Here is a 26,549-nt window from a genome sequence, read left to right on the forward strand (position 1 = left end):
TGAAGAAACAAGAAACTTTTAAAGGTAAACAAGATGGGGCAACTGCAAGTCCAAACTATAAGGGACCCCATCCGTTCTGCAAAAGATGTTACACACATCATGCAGGTTATTGTCAAGTGGTCTGTGATAAGTGCAACAAGAAAGGACATGTGGCGAAAGATTGTTATGCCACCGTTTCTGAAGTAAAGACAAAACTGACCGATGTCAAGAAATGTTTTAGATGCGGGAAGTCTGGTCACTTTATAAATCAATGCCCTGATAAGGAGAAGAACAAAGAACCCGCACGTGGGAGGGCATTTAATGTTAGTGCCAGTAAAGCACGTGAGGATCCTAATCTTGTCACGGGTACGTTTACCGTTAATAATCAACTAGCTTCTATTATGTTTGATACGGGTGCTGATAGAAGTTATATGTGTAAAGACTTTAGTTTTAAACTAAAATGTGCATCATTACCTCTAAACGATAAATATACTATTGAATTAGCTAATGGTAAACTGATAAAAGCCGATAAAATTTGCCATGGTTGCGAAATGAATCTCGCTGGTGAAACCTTCAAAATTGATTTGATACCCGTAGAACTAGGAAGTTTTGACGTAATTGTTGGCATGGACTGGATGTCCAAAACAAGAGCGGAAGTTGTTTGCGCTGAGAAAGCAATCCGCATCCCTCGTAAGGATGAAACGTCATTAATGATTTATGGGGAGAAGAGCAACTCAAAGCTGAACTTTATCAGCTGTATGAAGGCCCAGAAACTTATAAGAAAAGGTTGTTATGCTATTCTGGCACACGTAAAGAAGATCGATACTGAAGAAAGAAGCATTAATGACATGCCGGTTGTAAGAGAATATCCCGAAGTATTTCCAGAAGAATTACCGGGACTACCTCCACACAGATGTGTAGAATTCCAGATTGATCTCATACCAGGAGCTGCACCTGTAGCCCGATCTCCATATAGACTTGCACCTTCAGAAATGCAAGAATTACAAGACCAGTTGCAAGAATTATCGGACCGTGGATTTATTCGTCCTAGTTTTTCACCTTGGGGTGCTCCTATTCTGTTCGTCAAGAAGAAGGATGGATCTATGAGAATGTGCATAGATTATCGAGAATTAAACAAATTAACGATCAAGAATCGGTACCCATTACTGAGGATTGATGATTTGTTTGATCAATTGCAAGGATCAAGTGTTTATTCTAAGATTGATCTACGCTCCGGATATCATCAGCTGAGAGTGAAGGAAGAAGATGTTCCTAAAACCGCGTTCAGAACCCGTTACGGTCACTATGAGTTTCTAGTCATGCCTTTTGGATTAACTAATGCTCCAGCAGTATTCATGGATCTAATAAATCGCATCTGTAGACCGTATTTAGACAAATTTGTCATTGTTTTTATCGACGACATATTGATTTACTCGAAGAACAAGGAAGAACATGAGCAACACTTAAGACTGGTACTAGAGATACTCAAGAAAGAAGAATTGTACGCAAAATTTTCGAAGTGTGATTTTTGGTTACAAGAAGTACAATTTTTGGGTCATGTTGTCAGTAAACATGGAATTAAAGTTGACCCTGCCAAGATCGAAGCCATTAGTAAATGGGAAACACCGAAGACTCCAACACAAATCCGGCAATTCTTAGGTCTTGCTGGTTACTACCGAAGATTCATTCAAGATTTCTCTAGAATTGCCAAACCCTTAACTGCATTGACTCAAAAGGGAAAGAAGTATGATTGGTCCACGGAACAGGAATCCTCATTCCAGTTATTAAAGAAGAAGTTAACGTCTGCACCCATTTTGTCATTACCGGAAGGAAATGATGATTTCGAGATCTATTGTGATGCTTCACGCCAAGGTTTAGGATGTGTATTAATGCAACGCACAAAAGTCATCGCATATGCCTCACGACAACTAAAAATTCATGAAAAGAACTATACGACGCACGATTTGGAACTTGGAGCAGTAGTTTTTGCCCTCAAAATATGGAGACACTATCTATATGGCACCAAGTGTACAGTGTACACCGACCATAAGAGTCTTCAGCATATTTTTGATCAAAAACAACTCAATATGAGGCAACGTCGCTGGGTAGAGTTGTTAAACGATTACGATTGTGAAATCCGTTACCACCCCGGAAAAGCTAATGTTGTAGCTGATGCCCTAAGTCAAAAAGAAAGAGTAAAACCTCTTAGGGTCCGAGCTTTGAATATTACAATTCGTACTGATCTCACAAAGCAAATTCAAGCAGCACAGTTAGATGCTTTAAAAGAAGAAAACGAAAAAGGTGAAATGAGCAAAGGGTTAGAAAAACAACTTGAAGTAAAAGCCGATGGAACCCTGTATTTTGCTGGTAGGATATGGGTACCAAGACATGGTAACCTAAGGCAACTAGTACTAGATGAAGCACACAAAACGAGGTACTCAATTCACCCAGGAAATAGGAAAATGTACCACGATCTCAAGAAGTTCTATTGGTGGCCTAATATGAAGACAGAAATTGCTACTTATGTAAGCAAATGTTTGACGTGTGCAAAGGTTAAAGCTGAGCACCAAAAGCCGTCAGGATTACTGCAACAACCAGAAATTCCACAGTGGAAATGGGAAAGAATAACCATGGATTTCATTACGAAATTGCCAAGGACTGCAAGTAGTCATGATACTATTTGGGTGATAGTTGATCGTCTAACTAAATCAGCTCACTTCCTACCAATAAAGGAGACAGAAAGTATGGAGAAATTAGCACGCCTATATTTGAAGGAAGTAGTTTCTAGGCATGGTGTACCCATCTCCATCATATCTGATCGCGACACCCGATTCACATCACGTTTTTGGCAATCATTACAAAAAGCATTGGGAACTCGATTAGATATGAGCACCGCTTATCACCCACAGACAGATGGTCAAAGTGAAAGAACAATACAAACATTGGAAGACATGTTACGGGCATGCGTGATTGACTTTGGAACCAGTTGGGATCGACACTTACCGTTGGCAGAATTTTCATACAATAACAGCTATCATACGAGCATCAACGCAGCACCATTTGAAGCACTTTACGGTAGAAAGTGCAGATCTCCTATCTGTTGGAGTGAAGTAGGAGAAAGACAACTTACTGGACCAGAAATTATTCACGAAACCACCGAAAAGATCATTCAAATACAACAGCGCTTGAAAACGGCCATGAGTCGCCAAAAGAGTTATGCTGATGTAAGAAGAAAACCGCTAGAATTTCAAGTGGGCGACAAAGTCATGTTGAAAGTGTCACCCTGGAAAGGCGTTGTACGATTCGGTAAACGAGGAAAGCTAAGTCCTAGGTATGTAGGACCCTTTGAAATCACCGAAAGAATTGGAGCAGTTGCTTATCGATTAAAGCTACCGCAAGAACTTAGTAGTGTTCACGACACATTTCACGTGTCAAATTTGAAGAAATGTTTAGCTGAAGAGGATGTCGTAATTCCTCTTGACGAAATACGAATTAATGATAAACTCCATTTTGTCGAAGAACCTGTTGAAATCATGGACCGTGAGGTCAAACAATTAAAACAAAGCAAAATACCGATAGTTAGAGTTCGTTGGAACGCAAGACGAGGACCCGAGTTTACTTGGGAACGTGAAGATCAAATGAAGCAAAAGTATCCACATTTGTTCACTGATATCGCTCATGAAACAGGTACTACTCAAAAATTTCGGGACAAAATTTTCTTTAACGGGGAGGTACTGTGATGACCCGGAAAATTTCGACTAATTTAAACCAATTCTCTATACGATTTATTATTTTGGCACGTTAAACAAAGTCTGTTAGATTGAGTCTCAAAATTTTAGAACTGTTCATATATACAATTACCTTTGATTACTCTCAACGATTCATGAACAATTATATGTATGTATATGTATATATATATATATATATATATGTACAAGTAAAAATGACTTTCCTACAGTAAAACCCTAGTTGCTACAGTAAAAATGACTTCGCTACAGTAAAATACTATTTGCTACAGTGAAACCGTATTTTGCTACAGTGCTACAGTAAACACTATTTGCTACAGTGATTTTCTACAGTAACACTATTTGCTACAGTAACACTATTTGCTACAGTAAACACTATTTGCTATAGTAAAATACTATTTGATGTCGACGAACTAGCAAACAAAAACAGAAAGGGCGGCCATGCGATCGCATGGCAAAAACACTGAAAACTCATGCGATCGCATGAGCTACAGTAAATGGAAAAGTATTATAAAAGGTCAGTTTGCTCGACGAAGTAATACAATCTATATCTCTTTGCTCATTCTTACATTCATATTATAATTATAATTATAATTATAATTTAAGTTTAATAATAATAACGTATATACGCGGGTGTTTTAATTCGGGTTTTAAACCGCTTTAAGCTAAGGAAATATTGGGTATTGTTCGGGGTATTGTTCTTGAATCCAAGGCCAACCATACAGTCGTCTTCCATCATTACGTCTACGCAATTTACCTACAATATTGAATCGCAATATTGAACTGTGAGTTTATAGTCTCCCTTTTTAAATACTTTAAATATTTTTGGGCTGAGAATACATGCAATTTATTTTAAACGCAATAAGACACAAGTACATACTAAATTCTACACTGAGTTAAACTGAAAATCCCTTAGCTTTGGTAACTAGTAGCTGCCAGTACATAGGATATGGACTGGTGGGCGCGAATAATTGTATATGGATCCATAGGGCTTGACATCCCCGTCCGAGCTAGAGCGCTAGCCTTTTAACGGACGTATGTTATTTGAGTTTAAGACACGTTGGTTTGCGTGTATTAAAACGAATGGGGTAATTATCACTATAGCGTTAAGTTTAGTTGCCAGGGTGCTCTGTTACGTAGAATCTATTAACTTTTGATGAAATCTTGTGGTCTATCTTTATATATGTTTATGACTCGAGCAATTAAACCTATAACTCACCAACATTCGTGTTGACTTTTTAGCATGTTTTATTCTCAGGTCCTTAGAATGCTTCCGCTGTGATGTGCTTGTTGCCTGCATGGAGTCTCTCATGCTTTGTACAAAGTTTATTGCATTCAAAATAAAACTGCGTTGTGTAATAAATAATTGGACTGTGATGTCAACCTGTAAATTAAAGACTTATGTATTTCGGGGTTTTGCTTATACCTAAGCACTTGCCCACATGTTTATAACTTTCTATGTTTAGAAAGTCACTTATTTTAATGAATGCAATATTTTATCAAAACGTATCATATAGAGGTCAAAACCTCACTGTGGAATCAATGATTAACGTGCCGCGTCAATAGCGATTTTGACGGGTCGTTACATCATGGCTAACAATAAATATGTTTTCCTGACGAATATGAGCTGATAAATAGAGTTTTATCATTATTGAATAATACAGATAAAATAATTCGATTATTCGAAGAGCACGAATGAAGCTGTCACAAAAGAATGAAATAGGAAAGTAAAGATTCATCTTAACTTTTGACAGAGTCAGGGTTGAATTTAGAAAATAATATTCATCCTATCTTTTGACATTGTCTCCTTTGAATTCCGAAATTCAAGGGATTTAAAAGAAAATCTTGGAAATCTATAAGATCTGATTCTTCGGTGAGTAAGGAAATTAAGATCTCTATAATTAAATACGGTGATATGCCTCGATTACTCTGTCTGATATTTCCATTATATATTAAGCTCTTTCGACCATTATTCTCACCATTTCTATACTTTCTTTCTTAGTTCATACATCCAAAAGATTGTGAAAATGCTTAATCCAGTTCTAATCCTTGATATTTTTTTTAATTATCATTTCTGTCATCCTTCTTTTCAATCTTCCACCAGAAAAATCTGTTTACTTCTACTATTACCTTGGGGTGATACTATTCTTAATTATACCGTGTCTTTATATTACTATTCGTATTAATATCCACGGTTTGTAACTTCTGGGTTGTTGTCGGGTTTTATATCTTCCCTTATATTTCGATGTCTCTGCTTCTGTTTCCTATAATCATTGTCATCCACAGTTAATGCTCTCTCTTATTTGCTGCGATTTATACTCCCTTTCTTTTTCGGAGCTTCATGCTTTTGTTTTCTTTTCGCAAGTAATGGTCCAGAATTCGTAGGTATGGAGTTTTGAATTAGCATAATATACAAGATAGAAAGGAAAGGTAGTAGCACGATTTGATTTGTCAAATTACCTGAGTCACTGAGAATAGATCTATCAAGAACATACTTTCTTGATATGTTCAGAAGTTAAGCAGAATGAAAGAGTTATGTAACATGGCACATGATGACGGTATGGTCTGTGAATTATCATGTTCCATTTAGAAACTCAGCATGACTTACTGTAATATAATCATGTTGATCAAGTGTCATTATATTATACTAACTCATGCATCAGTTCCCAACATTACTTCAATAACATTCATATTTTAAGCTCGAAAGTTTACAGAATATAGAAACTAACAGTTTCTATATGATGTAACACTGATAGCACGATGAGATTAATGATTTCAGATATGAACAGTTATGAAAATATCTTCAGAAATATGGAGAATATTTATAATGAAAGATACGATGATATCTTGGAATTTCTAATATAGATGGATGATGAAGAAGATTTATCTGTAAGGGTTTAGATTCGGAAGCAAGGTATTCGCTAAAGATTTCATCAGAAACAGGATCATCAGATTCTTTAAATACAGAGTTTGGTCCTTGTATTTGTCCTTGGTCTCCTTCGTGGTTAGCTCAATCCGTTTTCCAGTTCCAATTTTTCTGAGCTTTTCCAACATACTCTTTTTTTTTCATTAAACTTCTGACGATTAAGGTCGTTTATGGTTGTCTACAATTTCTGCTGCTTCATTCAGCTTTTTCAACATTTAGAGTATTGATTTGTAGACTGAGTGTTGTTCAGAATTTCAAAATAAAAGACCATAATTCTAAAAGATAAATGTTATACATATAACTGTTGATGTAGATATGTTGTGCGTTTTCAAAGTACTGATTGCTGACTCCCGATAATTGGTATGATAGTTCTCGTTACAAGATGCGGATGAGTATATGATAAGGTTTCAATGAATAAATATAATGATTTATCGGAGAGATTTAAACCAAGAAGCAACGAGGTTGCTGGTACGTCTGCTGGTAATATGGTAGAATATGAAAGGTTCTCCGGTAATAATAAAAGAGCACGCATATATATCAAGGTTATAATAAGGTTGTTTCGAACGAAAAGTCGAAGTTGTCTTGCTGGAGCTGTGACAAGATTCGCTACTTTGAAAAGGGATTATCAAGTTATTTTGGGTAATAATAACACTGAGGAATTAGCACAACTACGTGTTAAACATTTACTCAGGTTCCGAGAGTTTTCAAGTGCATAACTATGTGCATCAATCTATTCTTACGTAGATGTAGTGCGGTTGGTTCATCCTCTCGATTGAGGTGTTTCCAAGAATTACGAAAAGTTTGAACGCAGATTGTAATCGTCAAGATACAAATGAGGTTTAAGATGAAATCAAGTGGTAAACTTGAAGAATTGTTTAGTTTCATATATTATAATCAATATTTTAATTCATTTTAATTGTCCAATGTTATTAGTCCACAGTCAATAGTCCACAGTTGACAGTCTAATAATTCATATATAGTTTAATATATAATATTCGAATTAATTAATACGTATCGTGACCCGTGTACATGTCTCAGACTCGATCACAACTCAAAGTATATATATTATTATAGAATCAACCTCAACCCTGTATAGAGAACTCGATCATTACTGCATATAGAGTGTCTATGGTTATTCTAAATAATATATATATATATATATATATATATATATATATATATATATATATATATATATATATATATATATATATATATATATATATATATATATATATATATATATATATATATATATATATGCGTCGATATGATATGTTAAAACCTTGTATACGTGTCCCGATTTTTAAAGTGCGTAAAAATAAATAACAGAAATTAAATGACGATAAATAAAGTGCGTAAAGTAAATAGCAAAAATTAAATGACGATAAATAAAATTGCGAGAATTAAAATTGCAATAAATAAAATGCGATAAATAAATTGCGATATGAAATTATCAGTTAGCTAGGAACAGTTAGCGTGGATTCTTAACAAAATTTCTCATAGTTAATTTGTTTGTTTCTAATAAATTTTATTTTGTCCAATGTTTTCTTCATTATGCCACTTGTTGGATTCTAATAAGTCAATATGAAATTGAGTGAAAATGGTTATTCTGCGGTGAACGGATACGTATATCTGTGGATGTAAGTAGGATATTAAATGACTGTTGAATCAGATTCGAAGAAGGTACAGTGTAACTTATTAATGTGAAATCTAAATATTCCTCGGGTATTACCTACCCGTTAAAATATTTTCACCATTAACAGTTTGTACGAAAGAATTATTAATTACAATCTTTATGAAAATATATATACATATATATTTTCTTCAGATGTAATCATGGATTTAATGAGTCAATATGATATTAAATTCATTTGATTTTCGGTTTGAGCTAGAATAAATAATCTCTAAGACTTTAGAGATTACATAATTGCCATGAAGAATGAAGATAATTGATGTAGATCGATATGTAGAACGGTGATTATACTCGAGCTACAGATTGAGATGTTGAGGCATGGATTGTTGATGGTACTGGTACTGTTATTGATGGTACGGTTGGTGCCGGTGATGTTGCTGAAGCTGATACGTTTTGCACCATATTTTTCAAATTGATTACTCGAGCGCGAAGTTCGTTGACTTCTTCTATTATTCCGGGATGATTGTCGGTCGGAACGAGCGGATGAATAAGGTTTAGAATTGTGGATAGAATATAATCGTGTCAAGTTACTCTAGAAATGAGAGAGAAAATGGTGTCTCGAATAGGTTCGCCGGTAATTGTTTTAGGTTCTTCGCCAAGAGGTGAATTCGGTTGATGGAAAGGATCGCCTTCTTCGTGTCTCCATTGATTTAATAGACTACGAACCCATCAGATGAATTGGGGATGGCTGATTGGTTGTTTTCATTATAGTGACACAGCTTTCGGAGTTTAGGTGAAACTCCATGTCGGAATAGCTGTCGGAATAACTATCGGAATAGCTATCGGAATCTGAAGGACTCGAACTAGTTGAGGGATTCATCTCGTACGATCAGACGAAGGATTTTTGATAAGAAATAGATTATAGGATGTAGATTAGTACCCTGCAATACATAATTTACATATTCATATATAATACTAAAATCCCATAAGTTACGGAGGAATCTACGGAAGCTGTCAGGCAAAGGTAACAATAACATATATGCTAAGATATGAATTAGCAGATACGCTAAGATACGAATTTTGTCTATACACTATTCATACAATCATTGCAGTAAGATGTTTCTAGACTAAGAATGATAAGCAGATAATTTCCTAATAATGATAAACAGATGATTTCCAACAAAAATGATAAGCAAAACTTTTGACATGCAGACACGGTCGAAGTCCAGACTTACTAATGCATCCTAACGACTATCAGTTAGACACACTAATGCAAGACCTGGTTCACTAAGACCACCGCTCTGATACCAACTGAAGCGACCCATCCTAATCCATCCGGACGACGTCCATATCGATTATAAACGATTCACAACAGTTGATTACATCGCGAGGTACTTGACCTCTATATGATACATTTTACAAACATTGCATTCGTTTTTGAAAAGACAATCTTTTATTACATCGAAAGTTAACGGCAGGCATACCATTTCTTAATATATCTTACTATAATTGACTTAATAATAATCTTGATGAACTCAACGACTCGAATGCAACGTCTTTTGAAATATGCCATGAATGACTCCAAGTAATATCTCTAAAATGAGCAAATGCACAGCGGAAGATTTCTTTCATACCTGAGAATAAACATGCTTTAAAGTGTCAACCAAAAGGTTGGTGAGTTCATAGGTTTATCATAAAACAATAAAATTCATCATTTTGATAGACCACAAGATTTAAAACCTGCATGGTACAAATGGGCCCGAATCCTATACCCACCTGTAATGTACATGCTATATCTATTAAATACAGTACATCTTTCTCGTGTACGAAACCATTTTCATAAATCATAGTAACCGTACACATATCTTGTGCACAAAAATAACATACACATAACCTGTGTATAAAATCATTCTCTCGATACATAACATTCATATCAATTGGTGGCAATTATCATGTCCACATAATTCAATGGTGGCAATTATCATGTCCACATAATTCAATGGTGGCAATTATCATGTCCACGTAATTTAATGGTGGCAATTATCATGTCCACATAATTCAACAATAATTCGTAGAACTTCTGTCTGCATAATAATTCATTCGAGGAATGTTTTGCTTGTGTCTATCTCATCAAACATTTATAAAAGCATTTCATGTATTCGCAGTTCAAAATATATTTCAAAAGCATTTAATAAAGCAGTTGTAAAAACAGCGCATGTATTCTCGGTCCCAAAAATATAAAGAATAAAAGGGAGCAAATGAACTCACAATACTGTATTTTGTAGTAAAAATACATATGACAACATTGAACAATGCTGGGTTTGGCCTCGGATTCACGAACCTATATCATTTATATGTACATTAACACATATACTCGTAATCGAACGAATTTATATATTATTAGTGCTATACTTGTTATTTAAGTGATTTATGCTTTTCAATTAATAACTTATATATCTCACTTGTTATAAAATAATAATAGAGTTAGATTATATGTATTAGATATTTTCTTTATGTAATTAATATTTATTTGGTTAAAATAATACCATTAAATAACCAAAAGTCATGATATCTTTATAATAATAACATAAGTAGTTTTTTTAATAATAATAATAATACTCATTTTGGAATAATGATAATAATAATAATAGTAAGTAAAAAGTTGTAATATCCTTATAATGATAATAATAACAATACTTACAATTGTAATAATCACTTTTTAATGCTAATGATAATACTAGTAATAATTTTTATGAAAAATAAGATTAACAATAAGGGTGATAATAATAATGATAATAATAATACTCATAATAATAATACTTACAAAACTAATAATAATAATAATAATAATAATAATAATAATAATAATAATAATAATAATAATAATAATAATAATAATAATAATAATAATAATAATAATAATAATATAAAAGGAGACTACCTTCAAAGAAATCCTAAAAATAAATGCCATAGCTCAGGCTCAAACCTGCAACCTCTCGCCCACCCGCTAACACCCTTTACCCTTCCTCTGTTGCTTACTTTTCTTACTAGCTTTCCGGATTAAATCCTTTTATCCCATGTTCCGTTTTCATCATATTCCTCTCAAAACTTTAATCGAACAAAACCCAACGAAAATCATAACATCCCAACTAAGATTTAATACAGCCCAAACAACAAATAATTACCCCGGCCCAAATTTTCTAGCCCAACCGAAAGATCCGCTTTTGAAAACCAGTTTATATTTATAATAATAATTATAAATATAATAACAATAAATATAACAAATCCTAATACCTAAAACACAGGTATGTGATCGTGATCATTTAACCGTCGGTATTAGGAGGACAGAAGGCAGCGATGGATGGCAACAGGTTTCCCAGTTTTGTGGTGTGGGTATACGATCGAAAACGGAAGGTATCGAATATCATCAAGATAATTATTAGTTTGTTGGGTTTTTAGTCGAACTTTAAATATAATTAATTCACGAAACAGCACATATCATGGTATTCCTGTATCATCACCATCATCTAATACATCATCATCGTTCTTTATATCATAGAAATAGTAGTGGTTTTATTGATAACAGAAATAGGTTTATTGGTGTATTCGTGAGGTTTATAATGGTTGTAGATGGTGGTTATGGTGATGGGTTTGGTCTAGCAGAGAATATGAAGAAGATGAAGGTGTTTGTTGGAACGAAAAACAGCAATAGTAACAAGTGGGGATCGAGCAAGAAGTAGCAGTAATATTGGTTGCAAATACAAGTGGGTTTGCAATTGAATAACAAGTAGCAGCGACAATACTCGAATGGAAAATAGAAATGAACATTAGAAGTTGCAGGTGGTGTCTCGAGGTAACAGAAAAATAGAAAATGGAAACAGCAAAGACGAGTAACAACAGTTTGTTGTGGTGGCTGTTTCGAGCGTGAAGAGAAACAGAAAATCAAAATAATTTAAATGGGATGGTGAAGGTTTGATCGGGTGTGGTTGGACAGGAAAATAGTAGCAGGTTCATGGGTTTTGGGTGACGGTTCTTAAGGGTGAGATTGTGGTGGTGATGGGATTTGAACATGAAACAGTAGTAGTAAATAACGAAGATGATGGTGGCTTCCATGAGGGTTTTGAGTTGTAGTCTACGGATAGGAACCATGGCAAACAAAATGATAGTTAAGTTAGTGGTTTGTGGTGGTTCTTGGGTGACGATTGGTGGTGGAGGAAGGGTGTTAGGTGACGGTGGTGATGTGGTGAGGGAGTGGCCGGAGTTTACAAGGAGGTTCAAGAAAAGAAAGATGGTTTGAGCTCTTGATCATCGACATGTACATATATAAATATCTATACATTAAGTAACATATATAATATGATAATATAAATATAATTATAATAATAATTTAACATGTGGTAGGAAACATTATAAACTCAAGCAGCCATATTTATTGGCTTCATCTTACCGACACTTTTCCCACAAAGTGTTATATCGTGGTCCATTGCTCAATAGTTGTCGTATAAAAGTGTTCCTAAAAATCCCAAACTTTTGGATTAAATATATCTAATTATTTCACTCATTAACTTTTTGAAAACTGATCAAAAAGGTTCGAAAATTATTTATTTTCTGTTCCGATTTATATGTACGGAGTACGCATATTTAAACTTAAAAAGGTAAAAATATTTTTGACAAATCTAAAATCTTCGTAATCAATTTACAGTCCAACTTTTATTTCAATCCTTCATCAACATGTACAATATCTATATTAAAACTAACAAAAATCAACCGAGTGTTACCGACGTTTACCAATTAAGCTCAAAATCGTTTATCTTTAATATATGTTCTTTCTATATATATAACCAATCTTAATTAAAAAGTTTAAGTAAATAATTATATTGATTATATCTTTTTAAACAAATAAATATATTATTATATATTTACAAGTATTATTATATATAAATATAAGTATCTATATATATATATATATATATATATATATATATATTTAATAACATAATAGTTTTTATTACATCGCATATGATTTTACATATTTATTTCCTACCATTAAATCATATAATATTTCAAATAATATTCCAAATTATTATTTATATATACATTTAATTATATATGTATTTATTTACAAATAGTTGTTCGTGAATCGTCGGGAATGGTCGAAGGTCAATTGAATATATGAACATCGTTTCAAAATTTTCTAGACTCAACATTACATACTTTGCTTATCGTATCGAAATCATATAAAGATTCAAGTTTAAATTCGGTCAGAAATTCCCGGGTCATCACATTTCGCTATACGAGAGAAATCTTGAATGAACCTTCTATAGTAACCTGCTAATCCTAGGAATTGACGAATCTGAGTAGGAGTTTTCGGAGTTTCCCACTTTTCAATCGCCTCAATCTTAGCAGGATCAACTTGTATTCCTTGTTTACTAACAATATGACCAAGGAATTGAACTTCTCGTAACCAGAATGCACACTTAGAGAACTTAGAGTACAACTCTTCTTTTCTTAACAGATCGAGCACTAACTTCAAATATTCTTCGTGCTCTTCATCACTCTTCGAATAAATAAGGATGTCGTCGATGAACACAATAACAAACTTGTCCAGATAGGGTCTACACACACGGTTCATGAGGTCCATGAACACAGCAGGTGCATTTGTCAATCCGAACGGCATAACAAGAAACTCAAAGTGACCGTAACGGGTGTGAAAAGCAGTTTTCGAAACATCAGATTCTTTAACACGCAACTGATGATAGCCGAAACGAAGATCGATTTTAGAATAAACAGATGAACCCTGAAGCTGATCGAACAGATCATCAATTCTCGGAAGGGGGTAACGGTTTTTAATAGTAAGCTTGTTCAACTCACGATAATTAATGCACAAACGGAAAGAACCATCCTTCTTCTTAACAAACAGAATAGGAGCTCCCCAAGGGGACGAACTAGGACGAATGAAACCTTTTTCCAACAACTCACGGAGTTGACTTGACAATTCTTGGAGTTCGGAAGGCGCAAGACGATAAGGAGCACATGCTACAGGAGCAGCACCGGGAACAAGATCAATTTGAAATTCTACCGCGCGTTGCGGCGAAAGGCCAGGTAAATCTTCGGGAAATACCTCGGGAATATCTCTAATAATATGAACATCACCAACGCTGTTCGTTTCTTTATCGGAATCAACAACATGGGCCAGAATCGCATGACAGCCTTTGCGAAGATGTTTAAGAACTTTCAAACAGCTAATAAGATTTAACTGTCGGCATTTCTTATCTCCAAAAACCATCAGCGGCTCTCCAACCACATTAGTAATACGAATAGCTTTATCATAACACACAATCTCAGCACGATTCGCAGATAACCAATCCATCCCAATAACAACATTAAAACTACCAAGTTCAATTGGTACCAAATCTATCTCGAAATCCCTACCAGCCAAACTAATGTTATATTTACGATGCACAGTCTTAGCAGTAAGCACTTTACCATTAGCTATTTCAACAATATAAGTATTGTCTAAAGGAGTTAACGGTGTTTTGATTTTTGGACTTAATTTACTCGACACAAAACTCAAATCAGCCCCTGAATCAAATAGTACATAAACTGATAAATCATTGACCGAGAACGTACCCGTAACAAGTTTAGGATCTTCCTCAGCATCCATGGCGTTAATGTTGAACGCTCTACCACGTGCAGTCTCTGCAGTCTTCTTGTTGGGACAGCATCACGGAAATGCCCCAGCTTTCCACACTCGTAACAAACTCTCTGATTACCACCATTATTCGACTTTCCATTACCATTACCATTCCCACCTCTATTATCAGCGTTATTACCACTATTACCACCTGCAGCAGGAGTAGCAGAACCCGGCAGAAGCACCGTATAATCTTTTGCAATGTGTCCCTGCTTGGAACACCTCTTACAAGTAACGGTACAGTAACCATCATGAGCTTTGTAACATCGAGGACACACACGCTGACTGCGGTTATTCGAACCAGAAGTATCCTACTTTTTCTGTTGACCTTGGCTTTGATTGCGGTTATTATCCCACTTTCTCTTCCCATTATCAGCTTTCTTAACAGTCTCTTCACTGGGTTCGGTTACAACAGCCTTGCTTCTTCTCAAGATCTTATCATTTAACTTATGAGCCATAGACATCGCGGCCTCGATAGTCTGGGGCTCACTAGACTCGACCCCATGCTCGATTTTCTCAGATAATCCATCGATGTAAGCTTCAATCTTAAGATTCTCATCCGCATAAACATTAGGACACAACAGAGTCAACTCGAAGAACCTTTGCTCGTAGACATCTAATTCGGTACCCTTCATTTTCAAGTTCTTAAGTTCAACCTCTAGCTTCCTAAGCTCACCCCGGGGACGATAGCGGGTGATCATTCTTTCTTTGAAATTATTCCAAGTTAAACCATAAGCCACATCATTTCCCAAACTATTAACCAAGTTGTTCCACCAGGTCAATGCACTATCCTTAAGAGTGCAGCTAGCAAAACTAACCTTGTCCTCCTCTCAGGCTCGGCTAACCCTGAAAATAGACTCGATTTTCTCGAACCAGCGGGTAAGTCCTATGGGTCCTTCCGTACCACTGAATTCCTGTGGACGACTTGCCATGAACGTTTTGTGGGAACATCCCACCTGATTGTTGTTATTCGCATTAGCATTAGCATTTGCTGCCATAGCAGCAGCTATCCCTTCGGTGATAAGACGTTGCATACGGGCTTCGTTGGACTCTCTAGGAGGCATGATCTTCAAAACAGAATAACACAACTGTTAGTACTAAGAATAATACCAATGTTATAAAGGAATAGATCGAACACGAAAAGATTAACCATTAAAATAATAGTCAGTAACCACTATGAGTAATAACATGACAGTTATGATTGTTATAGAAATAACCACCACATGCATACATATTTTATGATAACATCATACAACATACATAGCACCTAACATACATGATCTACATTACGCATAATATAACATGCCAAGAGTCACAACATCAGAAATAAAATGTGATAATGATAATAGATGTCATAAAAATAACCATCCATACATAATGAAAAACATCCCATAACAAAACCTTAGTAAAATCCTCGGCAAAACGCCGTACATAACCCAAAAATGTATGTATGAAAAGACATTAAGTCTTATGAAATAAGTAATCAATCATGAATCATCATATCACATCTGCTTAGAGAGGGTGTGATAAGCTGGGCCGGTATGAGTATCGGCAGGAGGCTCATACTTCCGCAACTTTCCTTTCACTTCTTCCAATTCTACCTTCAAACCACGAACTGTGCTCTCGAGAGCCTCGAACTTAGCGTCAACATCACAGTTACGCTTATGATTCTCGAACCCAACATTATTCTTGAAGCTAATAAACGAATCCATACTAGCTCGAATCTGGTCCATCATCTCGTTATGTGGCAAAGTACGCATACAATCACTAAGAGCATTAATACGCGTCTTGTCAGTGTAAGCTCTGTTCATGTGAGTGAGAGTGGAAAAGTAGTAGTGAACGGGATCATCGATCAAAAGTTGATCAGCACGGCGTCTTTCAGCAGCCGAAGGAGCAGGAGCACGAACGGAGTTGTTGCTCGAAGTCGACATCTGCAAACAGTAAAATCACAAACCATATACCAAATAGGAATAAATGCTTATGATATATCTCATACGAAATGAAGTGCATAATAATGCTATAGCAAAAGGGTTGGGCTGTAGACTAGACTCTAATGTACCCTAAGAACCACGGGTTGACCACATTAAGACCGCCTAGTTCCCTACAACCAGAGCTCTGATACCAACTGTGATGGCCCCGTCAAAACACTTAATGGCTCCGTCACTTGGTCCCACAGCTTGATCAAACTTAAATGAATTTAACAAACGACATTGCATTCTTTTATTTCAAAAGTTTCCTAAAAAGGAAAGCATACCAAAATATGTAGTTCAAAAGTGACCCCACATATTAATTAACCAAAGTTGACCCAAAACATTGTCAACAAACCCACAAATTTAAATTATCCAAAATCAGAATGCAAGCTTAAGTTTCATAAATTGTTTCATTAACATCTGCCCAAATGCATGCGGACTCTTCTAAACACAGCGAAAGCATCACATAAACTCAAGTACCTGTGAAAACATGCGAGTAAACTGTCAACACAAAGGTTGAGTGAATTATAGGTTTAAATAATTGAATAAACTTTAGACCACAAGATTTAAAAATGTTAGAAAACATTAAACATTATTCCATTATCAATGAGCCACCTGGTAACCACTTAACCCTTTATTTACCCTTGCCAAACACAATAATAATATACACTGGACAGTGTATCTACAATAAAATACGAAGTACTAAACATTCTGATTATAAATTGCTAGCGCGACTACCTCGAAATGGGGTTGTCAAACCCGATAGATCTATCCATAGGATTCGCGTTCACCGGTAGAAACCAATGATTACAGTTACCAGACTAGGGAATATTTTTGTCCAACTCACAATGAATAATTTAAATTTAATTGTCACTTGTGTCTAAACGTAAAATAAAATGCATGTAATCACATCCTAAAAATATACTTTGAAAAGTATGTAAAAACGGAACTATAACTCACCTTAATAGTAACGAAGTAACCAACACAAATAAGCGAACAGCAAATGAGTACAGTGATCAGGAATGATCACAACGCCGAACTATAAATAAAGCAGGTCGATATAAATAACTAACTTAGGTCAAGTCTTAGTATGATAGCTATTGTACATGTTGCAAGTAGTCATAGAACAATACTCAGCATGCATCGGTTTGATCGAAACAGCGTACGGACACACACTTTCTATTTTTAGAAAGTTTCTATTTTTAGCAGGTTTTCATTTTAGGAAAGTTTCTATTTTTGGAAAGTTTCAATTTTTGGAAAGTTTCCAAATTTAGAAAGTTGCTATTTTAGGAAAGTTTATAAGTTAGGAAAGTTTCCTTAATTAGAAAGTCAACAAAAGTCAACTGAAAGTTAAAGTCAACCGAAAGTCAACTCAAAAGTCAACCTTGGTCAAACACAGTCAACGTTAATTTTAAAAGTGTAAGTTGTAATAATAATGTAAGTTATAATGTTTATTAAAGTTAAATATGTCTAATTGTGTCATAACATAAGTTTAATTAAATTAAAATGAATTATTAAAGTTAATATAAGTTTAAATGATATAATTAATATAACATAAGTATTTAATTAATTAATTAAATATTAGTCATAATATAAGTATTATTAATTAATAATAAATTTTAAATCATATCATAAGTATTATTAATTAATAATGAATTATTAATCATATCATAAGTTTCTAATTATAATTATTAAATCATAAGTATTTAATAATTAAATTATAAATAAATAATAACTAAGCCTTATAATAATTAAATAATTAATTAATCCTTATTATAAGTCTTATTATAATAATCTCATAATATAAGTTTAATACTTATCATAAGTATTTTTCATTAATAATAAAAGTATTATTAATCATAAGTTTAATTGAAATGTTAATTAAATCATAAGTAATAATTAAATGATATAATAAATATATATCATAAGTCTTAAAATTTTAATAATTACTTTTTATATTATAAGTAATTAAATGATAATGAAATTCATTATTTATATCATAAGTTTAATAATTAATCATAAGTTTTAAATCAAAAGTTCATCGGGTCGTATCTTGAGCCCCGGGTGTCGGTTTTCGGCGAGCCTTACATATATCTCCGCCTAATCAAACCACCCGACACTTTGGTGCACTCAAGAACACACCAAGAATACTCCACAAGTCGTGGTGATCAGCCATGACACCACTTGGAACTTCAATTCAATCAAAATCGTGTTTTAGCCATAACGGGTGATTCGTGGCTCGGATTTAGATGACTCGAACATGAAAGTTCGTCCCACCATTAATCCTAACACACTAACACACCCTAAAGTCACCAAATATGGTCACAAAGTCGGACCAAACCTGGTTCATATCAATATCACATTTCAATTTTAACAAAATACCATTTTAATCATATCTAGGGCTCCGGGAATCGAAACGACATGAATCCGGAGTCTAAAATTATTGTCTTGATGAGAGGAACTCATCTAACTACTTTATTTTCACTTTTATATCAGTCACAATTCCAGAATTAAACAAAAAGCTGCTGTCCCAATTATATCAAACCTAAAACATATGTATTCGAGTAATTCTACGCATACAAACACCATTACAACAATAAGTAATCATCATACTATCAATATATAATAAAAATACATAAAAATAAAGAAAAATCAAAAGTTATAGGGTTAGAGTTTATACCCTAAACGAGAATCAAGTAGTATAATCGTGTAGAGGAGATCGAGAGGAACGCGTTGGTGTTAAATAATTGATGATCCAAGCAAGCTTTTTGTTGAAGAATGATGATGATGGTGGTGTGCTAGGCGACGTCCAAAGGAGAGGGAAGAGGGAGAGGAGAGCAAAAATAGAAAATTAGGTTTTGATAAAAAGTGGAATGGAAATAATAAACCAAAAATAAAAATCAAGGGAGTATTACTCCCTTCCCTTGGAGTTTCGGCCGAATGGGTCATGGGGGTGGGCCCTCATGGCCCAAATTTGCTAAATGTTAATTTGCTTGTGGCCCGAATGCCCGAATGAAACCCGAAACGCGAAAACACGCTTACGCGATTAAAAATTCGGAGAGATAACGAATACGCGACGAAAAATAAATATAAATACTATATATAATAATATGATCTTAAAATATCATATTTAAAATATTTAGGATTTAAATATCCCAAAAACTCGACCGTTGGTTTGAAAACCGAAAAGATTCGCTGGATAGAAATCCGCGACACGTAGAAACGTATAACTCAAAATATGAATACAAATATTCACATAACACATAATAATTAATATATATATATATTATTATAAAAATAATAATATAGGTCATAGAAATGACGTAGCACGAATAACAGTTAACGGTCGTTAAATAATTAACGGTAAAAGATAACAGAAAAAGTAGGGTCGTGACACATTCACTCGATTAACTTGATTTTTCTATCACTTAATTCAAGTTACGAGCTAATTTCTATTATAATTGGTTATACTTCATTTCCAGACAGTTCTAATGGGCATCGACATTGAATGTATACATACAAATACACACACACACAGACACACACACATATATAGGGGCGGAAGTAGTAAGGGACAAGCGGGGGCATCCGCTCCCAGTAGATTCGAAATTTTTAGTGCAAAAATTTTGGATTTTTTTTATTTTGCCCCCGATGGCTTTTTTATTTTTTGGTCCAAAAGTCTTCTTATTTTGCCCAAAAGTCTCAGTATTTTGTCAAAAAAACTCCATATTTTACCAAAAACCTTCATATTTAATCGAGAAACCTTCACATTTTACCCAAAAGGCATCCACATTTTGCCCAAAAAAAATTCCTACGCTTTTAAATTTTTTTCCCCCCGATGAATTTTTTTTTGTTTCCGCCGCTATATATATATATATATATATATATATATATATATATATATATATATATATATATATATATATATATATATATATATATATATGCGGGTACTCAGTCTTACCACGGACTGAACTCAATCTGCCACAAGATGTGTTCATTCTGTACACATAGTGAGTTCAGTCTTTACACATAATGAACTCATGTTGTATACATATCGTTATATTTTAAATGCATATCTAAAAAACAAACATATAGCGAAAAGTAAAAACGTATATCTATTATATTTGAGCTAGAATTCGTGAGTCAAAGATTGGAGAACAAAAGTCAACAGTTTCTTTATAATTCAAATTCAAATTCTATATGATGTTTTAGATTATAATGACGATTGACGAGCATTAGGATCATGATTTAAGCAATTTTCATGAAGAATTCGATCACTAAAACGTTGTGGATTTCATTTTGTTTGGATTTCGAGTTCATATGAACAAATATTTTGTGTGTTCATCATCGAATCTATAAAATTATTGGTGGTTTTGGTTTGAATCCTTCACAGGAACGCTTAGTCGCTACATATGGAGTATATTGCAATCGATTTCAAGGTTTAATTCAATGGATTTAATTTTTTTGCAAAATCTCACAAGTTAGAAGCATAGTGTTTTTAGGGAGAACCTGAAAGTTAGAAGCATCATCGACAAGCTAAGAGAAGAACGACTTCGATAGTTTGGGCATGTGAGGAGGTGACCTCTTACTGCACCTGTTAGGATAGTATAGGCACTTACGGTTGATGGTGTAAGGAGAAGGGGTAGACCTACACGTAGGTGGGAGGATAGAATAAAGCTCGACTTGAAGGATTTTTTATTGACCGAGGACATGACTTCTGATAGGAATGCGTAGAGGACTTTAATTAGAATAGACGAGTAGGTTTTGGTACGTAGGTGTGTATGTGGTATGTATGTATGTGGGTATATGGGTATGGGTGAATGTGTGTATGTGTCTTCTTTTAAAGGGAACTACGTATGAATGTTTATGTAAGCATGTATCTTCATGTTTAGTGTATATTCGCGCTTTGCTTGTTACCATGACCCCTTCTTGGTATTGGGTATGTTTGTATGTGCATGTATGTTGTATGCATAGATATATGTGTTTGTATGTACGCATATTTAGGGTCTAGGGTATTGATGCATGCATGTCTATGTAGGCATGTTTTTAGGTATGCATGTTTACGTTTGGTTGTATGTGTGCATATATGGTTGCATCTATGTATCTTTATGGACGTATGTTCGTATGCTTTCGTATGTATGTATGTATGTATGTATGTATGTATGTATGTATGTATGTATGCGTGAAGGGGTGTATGTATGTATGTGGGTATTTATGTACGCATGTATGTTCCAAATATGTATGTTTTATGTATGTTTCGGTTCGGATGTAGGTATGTATATATGTACATATGGATGGATGTGGGGTGTATGTATGTATGTATGTAGATATGCATATTTAGGTGTGTTTATGGTTATTTGTATATGGTCATATATGGTTATTGTTCTTTTAGTGTAGCATTCCAGGTATGCCTTAAGCATCTCACAGCAGCCTAATGTACGTTTCCATACATACATACATACATACATACATACATACATACATACATACATACATAATTTATTTATTTATTTATTTTTTCTAATTACGACTCTATTAAGTGATGCAATAGCGAGTGTCGATTTATTGGCAACTTGACTGCTACTTAGAGCCTAAATTGAACTCCGGGCATATTCTAAAACTCACGGAAATTTGATTATACCATTTTCATGGCGTCTTTATTTAATTATTTCTTTATTTATTTATTTTTATTTATTATTATTATTATTATTATTATTATTATTATTATTATTATTATTATTATTATTATTATATTATTATTATTATTATTATATTATTATTACTATTACTATTACTATTATTATTATTATTATCTTCTTTTTAAAGATTTTTTTAATTTCCTTTACTATTTGGCCGGAGTTCCGCTTGGAAGCAATCTCTTTATCCGTCGAATCGAGAGAGGGATGACTCTCTCTACTCTTGTGAGTGTTTCACTCGGGGTGGAGAAACGACATCTCTTTATTCAAGGATCGAGGAATGATTGTCTATATCCCTCCTCCCCATACCCCACACATATGGGATTGAGTTTTGTTGTTGTTGTTGTTGTTGTTGTTGTTGTTTTTGGAAGAAAAAAAGTAAAAAATTTATCGTTTCATAAAATATTGAAGATAGTGGAGGAAAGTAAAAAAATAAAATAAAAACATAGGGTGAGAAAGTGATTAAAATTTATTTATAATAAGATTAAAGTAAGGGTTAAAGTTATAAATACGCTATATATTTTCACTTTTGTTTTAATATATGCTATATATGAACGCATTGAACTTGTTAACCGGATAAAACTAAAATGAGCAAACAAAAGTGAAAATATATAGCCTACTTCGGAACAAATCATTTTTGTATATAGCCTACATCGGAACACAAATGAAAGTATATAACCTATTTGTAGCCATATAAAAATAAAAAAAATGTTAAAAATTTGATTATACCGGTTCAGCAGGTAACATGTCATACATAGCCTACATTAGAACACTTTTTGAAAGTATGTGACTTACACTGATAATTTATTAGGTATATAGCCTACATTAAAACAAAAGTGAAAGTATATAATTTATTTATAGCTTTAACGCTTAAAGTAATTATAGTATATAGGAGGCTCAATGATCTACATGTATATATGATATTAGTCAAAGACAAAGAATGTAATTGAGAGATTAATACAACAACAAAATCCAATACCACACTAGTGAATGAAGGAGGTGAGATGTAGACAATCATTCTCCTATCCGAGAATAAAGACAAGTCATTTCTCCACCCAAAGTGAAAACACTCTCAAAAGTAGAGAAAGTCATCTCACTCTCTATTCGACGGATAGAGAGATTGCTTCCGAGTGGACCTCCGGCCAATAAGTATGAAAAAAATTAAAACAAAATAAAATTGAAACATAAATAAATAAATAAACCAAAACTTTTTTACCTGCTCATTTTGGCACCACCAACAGCATACCATCAAGTCCACCACCCAGCACATCATAGGGATGCCATATCACCATCGGGACGAAGGTGTTTAACTGATTCTACATGACATACAATTGACTCCCCCATATCTCCAATTAGCAACTCAAAGTTTTATGATGTACCTGGTCAACATGAATTTGGTGTGTACCTTAAAGTAAGAAGAACAAAAAGGTCAAAATAAATTACACAGAAGTATTAGAATATAGTTTCATTAATTCTCAATGGTGATCATTTTCTTACCATGAACAAATCAACCAATTAAGCTAAAGTCCTAAAACTTGTTATTCTTTTTTAACAGCGATTGAGATCACCCGAGGGGGACTAAACCACCCGTTGCGATCATCTCCCGTTTCGACTATGCCGATGCAGCGATAATAACCCCGCCCCCATCGCTGCCCGGGAGGAAACCTTGAAACCGATCCAATGGCACGGCCAAGTAAAACCAGAATCAAGTTTTGATTTTTTAAGTCATTATAATCACTAACAAAACATAGAAATGTTTAAACTTCTTTTACAGCTAATAAAGTAAATACCACCATTTTGTAAAACCTAACAGTCATATTGTAAACACTATCATTTTTTTTCACAAGCATTATCACTTCACTTCAAGTTTTATTTAATAAGTATGAAGCTCAATCTACAATTCTGAGTGAGTCATACTGCTTAGAATCGCTTCTTGTCTTTATAACATATAGCATGTAGATATGTATACCTAGCATTGAGACTCTACTACATTCATGTTCTATATTTACATCCTAGTTTAGCCACATACCATTATGCTCATATTGTGCTCCACCATGCCAGTCACAACAACTTCTTGTATTCTTGGTTACAATTTAAAAGTGTAGTAACCAAATTCACTCTAAACCCATCCGTAGCTCGAGAAGAAAATCCCTTAGTGAAACATCCACTCAATAATTTACCCATTTGGACCCGCCAGATTACTACATCCACTATGATTGGATTGTTCACCCATTGGAAACCGACATCTCAGGAGTATCCAACACCCTCCAACCAATTGACCACCTTATACCAAACTACCGTAACCTACAAAAAAACACTCTATAAGCAACAAATTAAATTAGAAATAAAACAAACAAAACCAATTAAATAGCACGAGTCTACATATTACATAAGAAACGAACACGACTAAGTAATTCAATAACAAATTGAAAACAAATTCAATAACAAATTGAAAACAAACCTTCTGCATTCATATATGACAAACTAATCATAGATAGGTAAGTAGTTAGAATTATTAAACAACCAACAACCACTTGTAATAAAACTAATTATAGATTATAGATATGTAAATAGATAGAAGTATTGAACAACCACTTGTAACAAAAAAACAGAATAGGAGTAGACTTTTTAGTGCTAGATGAAAGTAAATACTACTAAAACCTTGCATCAGTAACATTAACAATACATGAAAAACAGATGATCAAGTATAATATCTATAATCTATACTTTTATTTTCAACAACCAGAATGCACGAATTTTTTCTTTTAGTCATCGAAAGTCGCAATGCATTTAAAAAATTACACTACATACTATTAAGTCGAAACCCGATTCAAATGCACACGAAGGACCGAGGACAGAGCATAAAACCAAAATATTGCATGTTTGGGTCATTTTGGGATCAGTTCCCATCGATTCCTCGATTCTCTCGGTTTTATCCGTTAATAGAACAACCCTAATATAAATACATAAACAAATTAACATTCAAGTACATCAGTTCATCAAATAAAAAGGAATTTTTTTCAATCAAAATTGTGTTGTAAATGAACCTACCAATCACTGCACGACTCCCATCTGAATTGATATCTGTTGTCCAAGCAGTCGATTTGAATCTAGATATAATGTCGATTCCTCGATTCTCTCGGGCGTATCCATTAAAAAAACACCCCTTATTATAAATACATAAACAAATTAACATTCAAGTTCATCAGTTCATCCCACTAAAACAACTATTAGAGTTAACTAAAACAACGTGACTTATCTATGCTAAATACCACTAAAACACACAAAATAACTAACTTGATGGCATCACATATTACATTGCCAAAATAGCTTTACATAAGTAACTAAACAAACTGAAAAAAAAAAAGAAAAAAAAAACAATAAGCATGAGAAATACTTACTTAATAACGACGGCAACAAACTCTGCCCCAAACAGCAAGTGAGCAACGAAAATTAGTATACAAGTAAAGGTCGTTGTGCAACACCAAACCATGATCACAATTAACCACAACCATCACAACAAAATGCCAACAATGAAGGTAGAAACTTCAAAATATAGCCGCATCTTTCACAGCCTTCTGTACTGGCAGCCAGAAACATATATACACAAATATGATTCAAAATGAAGTCGTTACAACATACTCATAAGCATATATAACATAAATGTAACATGAAAAATCATGACTATACCTCTGCCGCTTTTATTTCGAAAAAACATAATAACATGCAACCTAATTCAAAAATCAATAAGTACAACTAATACAAAAGAATTTAAAAACAAACCGTGACAAAAATAAACAAGTCTAAGTTAAACTAAACATCGATACCACTTGACTATCACTCCAATTCTATAATTAACTTTCATTTTATTAAATTAAAAGTGGCTTAACGCAATTTAC

General features: G+C 33.9%; 1 long non-coding RNA gene across 2 annotated transcripts; it reads right to left on the reverse strand.

The window, feature by feature from the left end:
* Positions 1-23,931: 23,931 nt before the first annotated feature.
* LOC139856150 (uncharacterized) lies at positions 23,932-26,224 on the reverse strand. 2 transcript variants are annotated; one of them, XR_011761693.1, is made up of 4 exons: positions 26,052-26,224; positions 25,702-25,816; positions 24,680-24,954; positions 23,932-24,029 (listed from the first exon to the last, which is right to left on the reverse strand). It is a non-coding gene; the product is annotated as an uncharacterized lncRNA (long non-coding RNA). The 2 variants fall into 2 exon arrangements; XR_011761692.1 differs by having other exon boundaries at positions 23,938-24,055.
* Between the last annotated feature and the right edge of the window lie 325 nt (positions 26,225-26,549).

The sequence above is a fragment of the Rutidosis leptorrhynchoides genome, chromosome 6 (assembly GCF_046630445.1).
Source record: "Rutidosis leptorrhynchoides isolate AG116_Rl617_1_P2 chromosome 6, CSIRO_AGI_Rlap_v1, whole genome shotgun sequence".
Taxonomy (NCBI): domain Eukaryota; kingdom Viridiplantae; phylum Streptophyta; class Magnoliopsida; order Asterales; family Asteraceae; genus Rutidosis; species Rutidosis leptorrhynchoides.